Raw genomic sequence first — 16335 nt, forward strand, 5'->3', positions numbered from 1 at the left:
TTGTTATTTGGTGCCAGCGTTGAGCATGAACATTATATCTGGATCTTGTTTGTTGCGAGATGGTTATTCATTTAAATCAGAGAATAATGGTTGTTCTATTTATATGAGTAATATCTTTTATGGTCATGCACCCTTGAAGAGTGGTCTATTCTTATTGGATCTCGATAGTAGTGATACACATATTCATAATATTGAAGCCAAAAGATGCAGAGTTGATAATGATAGTGCAACTTATTTGTGGCACTGCCGTTTAGGTCATATTGGTGTAAAGCGCATGAACAAACTCCATACTGATGGACTTTTGGAACCACTTGATTATGAATCACTTGGTACTATGAATGGGCAAGATGACTAAAACGCCGTTCTCCGGAACTATGGAGCGAGCAACAGATCTGTTGGAAATCATACATACAGATGTATGTGGTCTGATGAATGTTAAGGCTCGCGGCGGGTATCGTTATTTTCTTACCTTCACAGATGATTTAAGCAGATATGGGTATATCAACTTAATGAAACATAAGTCTGAAACATTTGAAAAGTTCAAAGAATTTCAGAGTGAAGTTGGAAATCATCGTAGCAAGAAAATAAAGTTTCTACGATCTGATCTTGGAGGAGAATATTTGAGTTATGAGTTTGGTCTTCATTTGAAACAATGCGGAATAGTTTCGTAACTCATGCCACCTGGAACACCACAACATAATGGTGTGTCCAAACGTCGTAATCGTACTTTACTAGATATGGTACGATCTATGATGTGTCTTACCGATTTACCGCTATCATTTTGGTGTTATGCTTTAAAGACTGCTGCATTCACGTTAAAAAGGGCACCATCAAAATCCGTTGAGACGACACCTTATGAACTGTGGTTTGGCAAGAAACCAAAGTTGTCATTTCTTAAAGTTTGGGGCTGCGATGCTTATGTGAAAAAACTTCAACCTGATAAGCTCAAACCCAAATCGGAGAAATGTGTCTTCATAGGATACCCAAAGGAAACTGTTGGGTACACCTTCTATCACAGATCTGAAGGCAAAACGTTTGTTGCTAAATTTGGATCCTTTATAGAGAAGGAGTTTCTCTCGAAAGAAGTGAGTGGGAGGAAAGTAGAACTTGATGAGGTAACTGTACCTCCTCCCTTATTGGAAAGTATTTCATCACAGAAACCGGTTCCTGTGACACCTACACCAATTAGTGAGGAAGTTAATGATAATGATCATGAAACTTCAGATCAAGTTGTTACTGAACCTCGTAGATCAACCAGAGTGAGATACGCACTAGAGTGGTACGGTAATCCTGTTCTGGAGGTTATGTTACTAGACCATGACAAACCTATGAACTATGAAGAAGCGATGGTGAGGCCAGATTCCGCAAAATGGCTTGAGGCCATGAAATCTGAGATGGGATCCATGTATGAGAACAAAGTGTGGACTTTGATTGACTTGCCCGTTGATCGGCAAGCCATCGAGAATAAATGGATCTTCAAGAAAAAGACTGACGCTGATGGTAATGTTACTGTCTATAAAGCTCGACTTGTTGCAAAAGGTTTTCGACAAGTTCAAGGGATTGACTACGATGAGACCTTCTCACCCGTAGCGATGCTTAAGTCTGTCTGAATCATGTTAGCAATTGTTGCATTTTATGATTATGAAATTTGGCAAATGGATGTTAAAACTGCATTCCTGAATGGATTTCTGGAAGAAGAGTTGTATATGATGCAACCGGAAGTTTTTGTCGATCCAAAGGGAGTTAACAAAGTGTGCAAGCTCGAGCGATCCATTTATGGACTGGTGCAAGCCTCTCGGAGTTGGAATAAACGTTTTGATAGTGTGATAAAAGCATATGGTTTTATACAGACTTTTGGAGAAGCCTGTATTTACAAGAAAGTGAGTGGGAGCTCTGTGGCATTTCTAATATTATATGTGGATGACATATTGTTGATTGGAAATGATATAGAATTTCTGGATAACATAAAAGGATATTTGAATAAGAGTTTTTCAATGAAAGACCTTGGTGAAGCTGCTTATATATTGGGCATCAAGATCTATAGAGATAGATCGAGACGCTTGATTGGACTTTCACAAAGCACATACCTTGACAAAGTTTTGAAAAATTTCAAAATGGATCAAGCAAAGAAAGGGTTCTTGCCTGTATTGCAAGGTGTGTAGTTGAGTAAGACTCAATGCCCGACCATTGCAGAAGATAGAGAGAAAATGAAAGATGTTCCCTATGCTTTAGCCATAGGCTCTATCATGTATTGTAACGCCCTCGATGCGGCTATATCTCCCACGTGTCGAGGCACGACTTAGAGGCATAACCGCATTGAAAGCAATGTCGCAAGTTAGGCAATCATCACAACATCCCATGTAATATAGATAATAAAAGGGGGAGATACATAGTTGGCTTACACTCGCCACGTCAATCAAGTACATAAATAGCATTACAACATTCAAACACTCATGCAGAAGATAGAGAGAAAATGAAAGATGCTCCCTATGCTTTAGCCATAGGCTCTATCATGTATGCAATGCTGTGTAGCAGACCTGATGTGTGCCTTGCTATTAGTTTAGCAGGGAGGTACCAAAGTAATCCAGGAGTGGATCACTGGACAACGGTCAAGAACATCCTGAAATACCTGAAAAGGACGAAGGATATGTTTCTCGTTTATGGAGGTGACAAAGAGCTCATCATAAATGGTTACGCCGATGCAAGCTTTGACATTGATCCGGACGATTCTAAATCGCAAATCGGATACGTGTTTTTATTAAACGGTGGAGCTGTCAGTTGGTGCAGTTCTAAACAAAGCGTCATAGCGGGATCTACATGTGAAGGGGAGTACATAGCTGCTTCGGAAGCAGGAAATGAAGGAGTCTGGATGAATGAGTTCATATCCGATCTAGGTGTCATACCTAGTGCATCGGGTCCAATGAAAATCTTTTGTGACAATACTGGTGCAATTGCTTTGGCAAAGGAATCCAGATTTCACAAGAGAACCAAGCACATCAAGAGACGCTTCAACTCCATCCGGGATCAAGTCTAGATGGGAGAGATAGAGATTTGCAAGATACATACGGATCTGAATATTGCAGACCCATTGACTAAGCCTCTTCCATGAGCAAAACATGATCAGCACCAAGGCTCCATGGGTGTTAGAATCATTACTGTGTAATCTAGATTATTGACTCTAGTGCAAGTGGGAGACTGAAGGAAATATGCCCTAGAGTCAATAATAAAGTTATTATTTATTTCCTTATATCATGATAAATGTTTGTTATTCATGCTAGAATTGTATTAACCGGAAACATGATACATGTGTGAATACATAGACAAACAAAGTGTCACTAGTATGCCTCTACTAGACTAGCTCGTTAATCAAAGATGGTTATGTTTCCTAGCCATAGACATGAGTTGTCATTTGATTAACAGGATCACATCATTAGGAGAATGATGTGATTGACTTGACCCATTCCGTTAGCTTAGCACTTGATCATTCAGTTTGTTGCTATTGCTTTCTTCATGACTTATACATGTTCCTATGACTATGAGATTATGCAACTCCCGTTTACCGGAGGAACAATTTGTGTGCTACCAAACGTCACAACGTAGCTGGGTGATTATAAAGTTGCTCTACAGGTGTCTCCAAAGGTACTTGTTGGGTTGGCGTATTTCGAGATTACGATTTGTTACTCCGATTGTCGAAGAGGTATCTCTGGGCCCACTCGGTAATACACATCACTTAAGCCTTGCAAGCATTGCAAATAATGAGTTATTTGCGGGATGATGTATTACTAAACGAGTAAAGAGACTTGCCGGTAACGAGATTGAACTAGGTATTGAGATACCGATGATCGAACCTCGGGCAAGTAACATACCGATATCAAAGGGAACAACGTATGTTGTTATGCGGATTGACAGATAAAGATCTTGGTAGAATATGTAGGAGCCAATATGAGCATCCAGGTTCCGCTATTGGTTGTTGACCGGAGACATGTCTCGTTCATGTCTACATAGTTCTCGAACCCGTAGGGTCCGCACGCTTAAAGTTCGATGACGGTTATATTATGAGTTTATGTGTTATGATGTACTGAAGGTAGTTCGGAGTCCCAGATGTGATCACGGACATGACGAGGAGTCTCGAAATGGTCGAGCCATGAAGATTGATATATTGGACGACTATATTCGGACATCGGAATGGTTCCGGGGGTTATCGGATATATACCGGAGTACCGGGGGGTTACCGGAACCCCCGGAGGTTAATGGGCCTCATGGGCCCAATTGGTGGAAGAGGAGAGGCGGCCAAGGGGCAACCGTGCGCCCCTCCCCTCCCAAGTCCGAATTGGACTAGGAAGGGGGGCGGCGCCCCCCTTTCCTTTCTCCCTCTTTCTCCTTCCCTCTCCTCTCCTACTCCAACATGGAAAGGGGGGAGTCCTACTCCCGATGGGAGTAGGACTCCTCATGGGGCGCGCCAAGGGTGGCCGCCCCCTCCCCCTCCTCTACTCCTTTATATATAGGGAGGGAGGAACCCCCTAGTGACACAACAATTAATCCCTTGGATCTCTTAGCCGTGTGCGGTGCCCCCCTCCACCATAATCCACCTCGGCCATATCGTAGCGGTGCTTAGGCGAAGCCCTGTGTCGGTAGAACATCATCATCGTCACCACGCCGTCGTGCTGACGGAACTCCCCCTCAAAGCTCGGCTGGATCGGAGTTCGAGGGACGTCATCGAGTTGAACGTGTGCAAAACTCGGAGGTGCCATGCGTTTGGTGCTTGATCGGTCGGATCATGAAGACGTACGACTACATCAACCGCATTGTGCTAAAGCTTCCGCTTTCGGTCTACAAGGGTACGTGGACAACACTCTCCCCTCTCGTTGCTATGCATCACCATTATCTTGCATGTGCGTAGGACTTTTTTTTTAAATTACTATGTTCCCCAACACACACAAGAAAAGGATACCTCCCTCGCCCCCACCATGGCGATAGTACACACATTTGTCAGTTTCGTTTACAACAAAGCCTGCAGGTGTTAAAGTTCTTTCAAACTTCTCATGCCACTGTTTGGGTGCTTGCTTGAGTCCATACAAAGACTTCAGCAACTTGCACACTTTTCCTTCCTGACCATCTAGTACAAACCCATCTGGTTGTTCCATATAAATTTCCTCATCCAACTTTCCATTTAGGAAAGCAGTCTTAACATCCATTTGAGGAACGAGAAGACCATGTGAGGCAGCTAGTGAAAGTAGAACTCGAATAGTGGTGAGTTGAGCCACATGTGAGTAAGTATCGAAGAAGTCTTCCCCTTCCTTTTGGGTATAACCCTTAGCCACGAGCCAAGCCTTGTACTTTTCAATAGTACCATCAGGCCTAAGCTTATTTTTAAATACCCATTTGCATCCTATAGATTTGCACCCATAAGGACGATCAGTTATCTCCCAAGTTTCATTCGCCAAGATGGAATCCATCTCGCTACGAACCGCTTCCTTCCAGTAGTCAGCATCTTCAGATGCATAGGCCTCTGAAATAGAACTGGGAGTGTCATCTATGAAATACACAAGAAAATCATCACCAAAGGACTTTGCAGTCCTCTGTATCTTGCTGCTAGTAGAAACTTTATTGTTCTCCTCCATATGATTTTCAAAGTGTTCCATCGAAATGGCAGGTTCAGTAATTGTAATTGGTTCCTGATTCGATGAACTAGGCATCTCCTGATTAGATGAGGTAGCCATATCCTTCATTGGAAAGATATCTTCAAAGAAAGTCGCATCATTCGACTCCATGATCGTACCGACCTGCATGTCAGGTACCTCAGATTTTACAACCAAGAATCTATAACCAATGCTATGAAAAGCATATCCCAGGAAAACACAATCCACGGTCTTTGGTCCAAGCTTGCGCTTCTTTGGAATTGGCACATTGACTTTCGCCAAACAACCCCAGGTTCATAGATAAGAGAGTTTTAATCTTTTCTTCTCCCATTCCTCGAATGGAGTTATCTCTTTATTCTTTGTGGGAACTCGGTTTAGGACATGCCATGCAGTCAATATCGCCTCCCCCCACCATGCCTTGGAGATACCCGATGTGTCTAACATGGCGTTAACCAAATCTGTTAGAGTACGGTTCTTTCTTTCGGCCACCCCATCTGACTGAGGTGAATAGGGAGGCATCCTCTCATGGATTATACCATATTCCGCACAAAAAACATCAAATTCATTGGAAAAAAACTCTCCACCACGGTCGGACCTAAGCCTCTTGATTTTCCGATCAAGTTGGTTTTCCACTTCAGCTTTATAGATCTTGAAAAAGTTGAAAGCCTCATCCTTAGATTTCAGAAGATACACATGGCAGTATCTAGTGGAGTCGTCAATTAACGTCATGAAATATTTCTTTCCACCTTTGTCAAAACACCATTCATTTCACATAGATATGAATGTATGAGTTCTAGTGGTGCAAGATTTCTCATTTCCGTAGTCGTGTGATACTTACGAGGTTGCTTAGCTTGCCCACAAACTTGAGACTTAGATCCCTTCACAATGGCGAAACTAGGGATTAAGTTCAATTTGGCTAGTCGCAACATGCAACCAAAGTTAACATGACAAAGACGTGAATGCCACACATTTGATTCACTATTGTTGCAAATATGATTAACAACTTTATTGCAAACGTCTGATAAGGATAAACGAAACATGCCTCCTAACTCATAGCCTTTACCAACAAAGGTTCCATACTTGGATATTACAAATTTATTCGACTCAAAGACAAGCTTGTAGCCATCTCTACACAGAAGAGATCCGCTAACAAGATTTTTATTGAAGGAGGGGACATAATGCATGTTCTTCAACCGCACGATCTTCCCTGAAGTAAACTTCAGATCAACCGTGCCAACACCACGAACAGAAGCACTTGAACCGTTGCCCATCAGCACGGTTGAAGTCCCTGCGGTCTGATAAGACGAAAATATGGAAATATCACCGCATACATGCACATTAGCACCCATGTCAATCAACCAATCAGGAGAATGGCATACTGAAAGAATAGTGGGAAATATACCATACCCAACATCCTTCATGTCAGTGTCTCCAATGACAACATTAGCGGTCTTGCCGCCTTTCCCAGGATGACGCTTGTCATAGCGATTAGGGCAACTAGGAGCCCAATGACCAGGATCCCCACACACGTGACAAACACCTTTCTTTTTTTCATTCTTCTTCTTGAAGTTCTTGTGCTGCACAGCCTTGTTCTTCCCATCAAACTTTGCTTTACCATCAAACTTGCCCTTATTCTTGAACTTGTGGGGCTGGAAGTTCTGCTTCTTACCAGATTGGCACTAGATCCTCCCTCAATACCTTGAGCACGTGTGTCCTTTGATCTCGTTTTTTCTTCCACATCAAGAGTACCAATGAGATCCGGAACGGAAAACTCCTGTCTCTTATGCTTCGGTAAGGTAGTAAAGTTCCTCCATGAAGGAGGAAGCTTAGTGATGATACCTCCGGCAACAAACTTGTCTGGTAGCATACAATTGAAGTGCTCAAGTTCTCTAGCAAATGACTGTACCTCAGGAGCTTGCTCAACCACGGAACGCTCTTCAGTCATCCTGTAATCATAGAATTGCTCCATGATGTACAGCTCAGTGCCAGCATCCGAGACCCCAAACTTGGCCTCAAGTGCATCCCACATATCTTTTGCATTGTCAATTGACGCATACGCATCAACTATGTTCTCACCAAGAACACTCAAGAGAGCAGCCTTAAACAGAGTATCCATTTTTGAAAAGCTTGTTCCTTCTGGGCATCATGCTCCCCTTCAGGTTTGCCAAGAGTGGCATCATAGCAACTCATGGTTTGAAACCATAAGACTGCTCTGACGCGCCACCTCTTATAGTGGATACCCTCAAACATAGGAGGTCTCATGGAAGCAACAAAACCACTTGGTGTAAATTGCCTATAATAAGGTTTTTGCATTGTTGGAAATATGAGCAATTTACCGAATGATTTTATTAACAGAAATACTAGATAAAACACGACTAGTATAACAGTGATAAAACAAGTCATGCGATTTGACAAAGAGAAGATAAACAACATCTTCATATATGAACTGTAACTAAACACATCTAGAGCAGACAGTATATCAAGTTGCATATATAAAACAGAGTCTAACATATCTGGGGCAAACACTAGAACAAAGAACTACAACAGGGCCTCTAATAGAAAGAGGAAGAACACGTACGGGACGGCAGCAGCAGAAGCGCTGGACTTGGGGTCGGTGTCCTCGCTAGCCATGTCGTCGAGGAGGTTGTCGATGTCGGGGAAGAAGTCGTCGTCGGGGAAGTAGTCGTCGGAGTCCGGGGCGTCCGTGACGAAGAAGTCAGTAGTCGCGCTAAGCCCTCCCCAAAAACCTTATCACACTTCTCCTGTACAGGACTCAAAGAGGTGAAGTTTCGGAGGCCTACTGTCCCGACCTTCGGTGCACGCCACAAGCCGGGATGGAGAAGATCGTAGCAGCAGCGCAGTGCTCAGGAACTTTGTGGCGAGAGAAAGAGGATCTTCTGGTGCATCTCTCTGAGAGGAGCGACCTCCCTTTTATAGGCGCAAGAGAAGGAGGCGAGAGGCTGCGCCGGGAGCTGAAGGGAACGAGGGAGACGAAAGCTTCCGCGTGACCTTTCATATACCCGTCGTGCATGGCAAAAATTTAGACATCGGCTCATTCCCGCGGCGCATCGTGGCGAGGCGGGCGGAGGAGGAGCGCGCGTGGATGTCTCTCTTGTTCTCATCCTCATACATGTGGAGAGAGAGCCTCCCTTATAAAGAGGTCCAACTTCGTCTAAACTAGCAATGTGGGACTAAACTTTAGTACCACCTCTTGCCTTGCACGAATGTGCTGTGTGGGCCTCTAGGAATTTCTGAAACTGCTATTGGGCTAGACCCAAAATAGACAAAATTCCAGCAACACTCACCGTCAAAATGGATGTTGTGACTAATTATGATTATTGTGGTAGCGGTCATGGATGTGTCGTGCTGATTTGTCGTATCCCCATCCTTGAAAAAAGTTAATCCCTTTTGTGACATGGTGATGTCCAAAACATGAGTTGTCACAGAAAACGACATAGTTCCTTTTTTAGGGTTGCATCTTGAGTTTTTTTCTTTTGAGAAATGATGGAAGACCTCTTACTTCTTCTTTTATTATAAGAGAAGGCCTTAATTCTTCAACATTTAATTCGTTCAACGAACCACATGGACGAGATGGGAGGGAAGAAATACTGAATTTATATTTGACTATCTTGTTCATGACACCCAGGAGAAACATAGTTGGAATAGTTCCACTTCCGATGCCTCCTAATCCTATGTACGAGCAATATGCATGTGTCCTCACAAGCTATGATTACCACCCATATTTTAAAAGCAAAAGCTATGATTACCACCCAAAAATCACAAGATGGGTTGTGGAAGCATGTGTACTACTTGTGAGGAGTACATTCATGAGTTGTTTGATTTATACTCCCTCTGTGAACTAATATAAGAGCGTTTAGATTACTACTTTAGTATTTTAAACGTTTTTATATTAGTTTACGGAGGGAGTACTAGTTAGAGTTTTGTCTTACCTAGGTGTTAATTCTGTTAGGTAGTTCTGAATAATTTTTTCGCTTTTATTCTGCTCATCTCAAGAGTCCAGAAAGGGTGTGGAAGACCAGTTTGAGATTTATAATCATGTTTCTTTGGCAGTGCGAATTGTTTTGAGCGGAAAGAATTGAATCCCTAGATCTTCATTTCAATGAAGAAGCACTAGGACTAGGATGGCGAACGTCTAAGACATGGTGGCCCATCCGGTTATATGTATTAGATTACAGATCATATTCAAACTACATGACTCAAATTTGTCAATTTTCAAGGAAATTCATTTGATCGTTTTGGTGATTCTGACTGAACACGAGTCTTTCCACAATCGAAATTTAAAACGCAAGTACCAATTTGCAGTGTCAAATTGAAGAGATGGTGGGCATACTAATTAATAGGGAGAAAACAAGGACATGACCCCCTTGTCACCACGTATGTAGTATCACCACTGGCCAGTGGGGAATAAATATGGAAGAAGTTAGCTCATCTATGATTTTACTAGACTGGACTAAAGCATATGAACCATGTGACTTAATTTATGGTGTAAAAATATATTTTCTTGAAAGATATACTCTTTGTTTTAGGCAGAGAAGATATTAGATCAACCATCTGAGTATGATCCGTTGTTATAAAACATGTGCTGACATATCTATCGTTGCATGTAGCTAGCCAGTCTCTAGTTCTCTACTACTCTGCCCATGCATGTCTTATCTCTCTACGGCTCTACCATGATAGTATTAGCACCCAAACAAACACCACTAGTCATGCACTAGTGTTTTAGGAGAGAAAGAGCTGTACAAAAGGAACAAACCAGGATTATTTAGGTGGAGTTGGACTATCCATGGAAATGGGAGGTATCTGGATGCACATTCCTTGCTGAAACTTAATTGAGCATTGTGCTAGTAACTGCGACAAGCCGTAAAGGGAGAAGTGCAAGGATGATCTTCCAATGGAGTTTCTGCAATGACGTGTGTGGGAAGCACCTCTCTATTGTTGGTTTACATGGAGGACAACTCGTGGAGCTGGACAAGAAGAACGCAGAGCTGCATACTAGGCGCCCTTCGCAGCTGACCACCTTCATGAACATCTGGGTTGCGTGGAATGGCACCGGCAGCAGACCACCTTGACGAACACTGATGAAAGTCTAGGTTGCGTGAAGTAGCGCGGGCAGCAGACCACCTCTAGGAACACTAGTGAACGTCTGAGTTGTAGTGATGAACACCGGCAGCAACCATCAGGGATGCGAGCAGTTCGAAGCGAGATTTGCAGCAGTTGGTCACCAAGCAAAAGGGACTCAGATCCATGAGCATCCTTCGTCTTCTAGATCAAAACGTATATACTAGAGCAAGAACACATATGTGTTGTATCTAAAGCACGATCCAACCTGATCTTGTAGCTTTTTTTTTTTTGAGAAACCTGATCTTGTAGCTAGGATGCTGTCATGCTGTGCTTGCACTCCGTCCTCAATCAACAAGCTTGGGGACGACGGATGCATTAAAATCCAGTCGGTGCTGCAGCATAGACTTTATTTAGCTGCAATATACTCCCTCCGTTCACAAATATAAGATGTTTTGGATATCCCAATATGGACTACATATGGACAAAAATGAATGAACAAACACACTAAAACATGTCTATATACATTTGAGTTAGAAAAAAGTTAAAACATTTTATAATAGTGAACAATGGGAGTTGTATAGAACAAGAAGCAATGCCACGCTTTGCTGCGGCCGGGAATAAACAACTAAAACCTACTCATTTGTTCATGGCCAGTGTTTGGTCGGGGAAAAATAATTTCAATTTAATTTATTTTTTCCCAATGATCATGAGTATATGTTACTTAAATGTTGTCAGCGCTGTTGGGGAGAAATAACTTAAATAGAGGAAGATGTACTGCATGACATAATATTTGGATTTGACATGGATGTACCTTTGCACATGTAAATTACAGTGAACTCCGATGTAATACATTTGGAAGAAACTTATATTTCTAGGAAAAGCCAGCTTGACTACAATTTCTGGTAGACAAATCAAGAAAGCATGTGGTACTTACAGCCTTACAGATGAAAAGCGACGACATAGAGTGTAAGCTCAATCAAATAGCAAAAGACAGACCCTCGGGAACAATAAGGCAATGGCCAAATGTAATTTTAAAATGAAAAGGTCCAAGCTATAGTAGCAACATTTTCAATTCACACCCACATATGCATATGTATCGTACTCTGAATTGGGTCTTGGGTGTATATGTGCCTCGTTTATTAGGACCGCTCTTACTTTGGTTGAAGGTTAACCTATATATTTAACTAATAAAATGTAAAATATAGGTCATAATTATTATTCTGTAGGAAACCTCTTTCAAATACAAATCCGATAATATACTTCTCTAGAATATACTTTGTATTTTATTAATCACATAGATGATCAAAGTCTAGCCCAAATTATGAGGGTGTCCAATAGACCCGAACGGAGGGAGTAGCGCCGAGTCCTCTTTTGGAAAAATCCTATTTGTTGCTTGTTACGGAGATTGTGCAAGGTTTCACACAATGTGCCAGGCGAGCGCTCTGGATGGGCCGGCCCATTTTAGCATAGCGTAGAAGCCCATTCTTTAGCAAGATTTGCTCTTAATTTAGCTCCAGGGCGTCATGTGTGGTTTGGCCAACCACATAATGTAAACATCATCACACTCTCTGTGGACTTTGCTAAATAAAGATTTAGGCATTTTCCTCAAAACAAAAAGAAAACAGGTTTTGAAGGTTCTCGGACCGGTTTTTCTTTTTTCTATAGTTATCCTTAGGTTTTTTTGGTGGTTTCTTTTTTACATTTTCTTTAGTTTTTGTTTATTTTTCCATAATTTCAAAAAAAACGTGATTTCATAAAATTATTCCTTAAAAAACATGTTTTCCAAAAAAAAGTTCGCTAGTTTGTAAAAATGTTCGCAATTTAAAAAAAATCAGAGATTTTCAAACAATATTCCTATTTGTAAAACTTATTCATAGTTCCAAAAAATGTACACTCTTTTCCAAAAAAAATTGGAGTTTCGGGAAAATATTCACATTTTCAAAAAAAAATCACGTTTCCAAAAAATAGTTCATCTTTTTCAGAATATGTTTGGAACTTTCAAGTAAATTATTGGGATTTCACAACTTGTTCCTATTTCCAAAAATGTTTGTGTTTTTTGAAAAATCTCGATTTACAAAAAATATTCACATTTTTTCCAAATATGTTTTGGAAGTTAAAAAATTGTTTGCATTTACAAAGAATATTCATATGTCAAAAAAATTCACAGTTATCAAGAAAGTTTTTTCTTAAATCCGTAAAGTTTCAAATCTCGTCACTGCAGTGTGTTCTTAAATATCTTGCGCTTCATCGCAACTGGCTACCAGCTTGTGTCCAATATGGTGAGGTCGCGACTTCAATTCCCTTGCAAGTGCTTTTCTTTATTTGGATTTCTAGCATGGGCGTCCAAAGACTCGATATTCAAGGTTAGTATCTTGGCGTCCTCCGCATTGGCAGCGATACTCACCCTCTTTTCCTTGAGCGCAACCTTCTTCTCCTCGAGCGTCGGGCCCTTCTTCGTCAACCGCGGTGCCCAGCAGGGGACGAGGAAAGGGAGGGAAGAAGACAGGAGCTGGAGCACATGGTCGCGGGAGAGGAGGTAGGGTGACTGAGGGAGTCCTGGATTAGGGGGTGTCCGGATAGCCGGACTATACCTTCGGCCGGACTCCTGGACTATGAAGATACAAGATTGAAGACTTCGTCCCGTGTCCGGAAGGGACTTTCCTTGGCGTGGAAGGCAAGCTTGGCGATACGGATATGTAGATCTCCTACCATTGTAACCGACTCTGTGTAACCCTAGCCCTCTCCGGTGTCTATATAAACCGAAGGGTTTTAGTCCATAGGACGAACAACAATCATACCATAGGCTAGCTTCTAGGGTTTAGCCTCCTTGATCTCGTGGTAGATCTACTCTTGTACTACCCATATCATCAATATTAATCAAGCAGGACGTAGGGTTTTACCTCCATCAAGAGGGCCCGAACCTGGGTAAAACATCATGTCCCCTACCTCCTGTTACCATCCGGCCTAGATGCACAGTTCGGGACCCCCTACCCGAGATCCGCCGGTTTTGACACCGACATTGGTGCTTTCATTGAGAGTTCCTCTGTGTCGTCACTTTTAGGCCCGATGGCTTCTCCGATCATCAACAGCGACGCGATCCAGGGTGAGACTTTTCTCCCCGGACAGATCTTCGTATTCGGCGGCTTTGCACTGTGGGCCAATTCGCTTGGTCATCTGGAGCAGATCTAAAGCTACGCCCCTGGCCATCAGGTCAGATTTGGAAGGTTGAACTAAACGGCCGACATCCGCGGAGACTTGATCTTCGACGGATTCGAGCCATAGCCGAGCGCGCCGCACTATCACGATGGGTATGATTTAGCTCTGCCGCCGAACAGTGCCCTGGAAGCCGCACTTGTGTCCGCTCCGACCCCTAGCTCGGAGCTGATCACACCAATCGAGGATGGGTGGTTAGACACCACTTCGAGGGCTGCAATCTCTATGGCGATCGAGCCGAACACCAGCCCTATTCTCTGCAAAGCCCGTGACTCTAAGGAGCCGGACTCCTCTCCAGACTCCGACCCCCCGCGCCCCGACCGATCGAACCCGATTGGGCGCCGATCATGGAGTTCACCGCCGTGGACATCTTTCAGCGCTCCCCCTTCGGCGATATTCTGAATTCACTAAAGTCTCTCTCTTTGTCAGGAGAGCCCTGGCCGAACTATGGTCAGCAAGGTTGGGATGCGGATGATGAAGAAATTCAAAGCCCACCCACCACCCACTTCGTAGCCACTGTCGATGATTTAACCGACATGCTCGACTTCGACTCCGAAGACATCGATAGTATGGACGCCGATGCAGGAGACGATCAAGAACCAGCGCCTATAGGGCGCTGGAAAGCCACCTCGTCGTATGATATATACATGGTGGACACCCCAAAAGAAGGCAATGGCAATGGAACAGCGGAGGATGACCCCTCCAAGAAGCAGTCTAAGCACCGGCGTCAGCGGCGCCGCTCTAAATCCCGCCAAAACAAAAACGGTGATTCCGGCACGGGAGATAATAACACCCCGGACAGTGCCGAAGACAACCACCTCCAGCAAGATTCAGCACAGGAGGATAGAGAAGCCATCCCTCATGAGAGAGCGGCAGACAGAGAGGTCGAGGACGATAATTATATGCCTCCCTCCGAAGACGAGGCAAGCCTCGACGACGACGAATTTGTTGTGCCAGAGGATCCCGTCGAACAAGAGCATTTCAAATGCAGGCTTATGGCCACGGCGAGAAGCCTCAAGAAAAAACAGCAACAACTTAGAGCTGATTAAGATTTGCTAGCCAACAGATGGACTGAAGTCCTTGGGGCCGAAGAGTATGAACTCGAACGCCCCTCCAAGAGCTACCCAAAGCGCAGGTTGCTACCCCAATTAGAGGAGGAAGCACCTAAACCAACATCACCAGCGCATGATGCGGCCGACCGACCACCCCGTGGCCGCGACAGAGAGGCCTCTCGGCCCTCCACTCAAGCCGCACCCCGATGCCACTCAAAAAATACCAAGGCATGGGAAAATGCGCTAGACCTGCGAGACATATTGGAGGACAAGGCAAGGAAAACAAGATCGATCTACGGATCACGTGGGCGCCCCACGACACGAGACGGTACTCATCACGCCGGATACAGTAAATCCGGCCGGGCCGAACACAGTAGACAAAGCTCGTTTGAGCTGCGTCGTGATATAGCCCAATACAAAGGCGCCGCACACTCACTATGCTTCACAGATGAAGTAATGGATCATCAAATCCCCGAGGGTTTCAAACCCGTGAACATCGAATCATACGATGAAACAACAGATCCTGGGGTATGGATCGAGGACTATCTCCTTCATATCCACATGGCCCGCGGTGATGACCTACACACCATCAAATACCTCCCACTCAAGCTTAAAGGACCAACTCGGCATTGGCTTAACAGCTTGCCAGCAGAATCAATTGGTTGTTGGGAGGACTGGAAGCTGCATTCCTCGACAATTTCCAGGGCACTTATGTGCGACCACCAGACGTCGATGACCTAAGCCACATAATTCAGCAGCCAGAGGAATCGGCCAGACAATTCTGGACACGGTTCCTAACCAAGAAAAATCAAATTGTCGACTGTCCGGACGCAGAGGCCCTAGCAGCCTTCAAGCATAACATCCGCGACGAGTGGCTTGCACGGCACCTAGTACAGAAAAAGCCGAAATCTATGGCAGCCCTCACGACACTTATGACCCGCTTTTGCGTGGGAGAAGACAGCTGGCTAGCTCGCAGCAATAACATGACCAAGAGCCCTGGTAATTCGGATACCAAGGACAGCAGTGGCAGGTCGCGTCGCAACAAGCAAAAGCGCCGCATTAACGGCGACAACGCTAAGGATACGGCAGTTAATGCCGGATTCAGAGGCTCTAAACCCGGTCAGCGAAAAAAGCAATTCAAAAGAAATACTCCGGGCCAGTCCAGTTTGGACCGAATACTCGACCGATCATGCTAGATACATGGCACCCCCGAAAAACCAGCCAATCACACCAACAGGGATTGTTGGGTGTTCAAGCAGGCAGGCAAGTTAAATGCCGAAAGCAGAGACAAGGGGCTGCATAGCGATGACGAGGAGGAGCCCCGGCCGCCGAACAACAGTGGACAAAAA

This window comes from Triticum urartu, chromosome 3 (genome assembly GCF_003073215.2).
Source record: "Triticum urartu cultivar G1812 chromosome 3, Tu2.1, whole genome shotgun sequence".
In the NCBI taxonomy this organism is placed as follows: Eukaryota; Viridiplantae; Streptophyta; class Magnoliopsida; order Poales; family Poaceae; genus Triticum; species Triticum urartu.